Here is a 405-nt window from a genome sequence, read left to right as displayed (position 1 = left end):
AACACCTGCACCTTCCCACGCCCTCCCTGCTTTGCTTGGGTCTTCGACACTTCTTGGCAACTTTTTCTGCAGAGTCAGTTTCCCTTGCATCCAGGCGGACTGACGGCTGACGGCTCACTCGCTCGCTAACAGTTATGGTCTTAGGTGTGTCGTCGTCATTACCCTCCTTGTAATTGTGATCACATTGCCGGCGACTAGCCGACCGGTAATCCTCGTGGTACTCCTGGTGCTACTCTGCACAGTGCTTGACGTGCCCGATTGTTATCGGGGAGAGCCAGGATTTGACCTTTCGCAAGCTAAAGTAGCCTTACCTTGTGTAGTCACGTGGAGTGATTCTTTGCTTCACGTCTCAGGGACGTAGGAGGGAGTGGCAGTCTCGGACACCAGCGGAAGGACGCAGGGAAT

This window comes from Cystoisospora suis (genome assembly GCF_002600585.1).
Source record: "Cystoisospora suis strain Wien I chromosome Unknown contig_4884, whole genome shotgun sequence".
Taxonomy (NCBI): domain Eukaryota; phylum Apicomplexa; class Conoidasida; order Eucoccidiorida; family Sarcocystidae; genus Cystoisospora; species Cystoisospora suis.
Note: the sequence above shows the minus strand (reverse complement) of the source record.